This window comes from Arachis ipaensis, chromosome B05, assembly GCF_000816755.2.
Source record: "Arachis ipaensis cultivar K30076 chromosome B05, Araip1.1, whole genome shotgun sequence".
Taxonomy (NCBI): Eukaryota; Viridiplantae; Streptophyta; class Magnoliopsida; order Fabales; family Fabaceae; genus Arachis; species Arachis ipaensis.
This window is the reverse complement of record NC_029789.2, coordinates 49,866,885-49,867,825: the sequence shown is the minus strand read 5'-3', so window position 1 is coordinate 49,867,825 and position 941 is coordinate 49,866,885.

The window sequence follows — 941 nt, the reverse complement described above, 5'->3', positions numbered from 1 at the left end:
AGTTTGAATTAATTTAAGGACAATTTACTTTAATAAAACAACTCTCCTCCAAAATTATGCAAGATTTTTCAAATTATAAAAGCTACGTATATAAAATCGAATTGAATGAATTTGATTTAAGCAAACACATAATAAATCGAATTCATAAGATTCAAATTACATGCAACTTCTCATTCACGTGTAAATCGAAGTTAATAGCTTCAAATTATGATATCCTTAGTTAAATCGAAGTAAATTGAGTCTATTTATACTTGCTAGTAAATCGAATCCATTGAAATCGATTTATAATGATACGTAGCTTATGGTAAATCGAACCCATTAGCTTCTATTTACAGTACTCGTCTACACAATTAATAATTAAAAAATTAAAAAAATAATATTACACAATCAAATTGAGTTAATTGGATTTAATATAGGCTTAACTTATATAAATAAGAACTTAACGTGAAATTTGTGAATAAGTTTATAAAATTTAAAAATGGCTTAAAAGATGTTATGAGTATTACAGAGAAACGAGTACATTTTAAATTTTTTATTATAAGCATTTTTTTATGATTTCTACTGTGATAAAAATTTTATGTTCAGCTTCTATTTATATACATTAGGCATATACTAAATCGAATTAACTCAATTTATGGTGTGAAAGAGTATTGTAAATCGAAACTAATAAGTTCGATTTAGCATAAGCTAAATATCATTGTAAATCGACTTTAATAGATTTGATTTACCAGTAGGTATAATTTGATTTATTATGTGTTTATCCAAATCGAATTTATTTAATTCGATTTATATAGAAATGCAAATGGGAACTTTGATGTAGCCTTTTATGATTTGGGGATTCACGTAATTTTGGCAAGCAATTGATTTATTAAGGTTTTTTTTGCCTTTAATTTAAGTATAATACTAAAATTACTATGTTATTATTATAGGTAACAATCAAG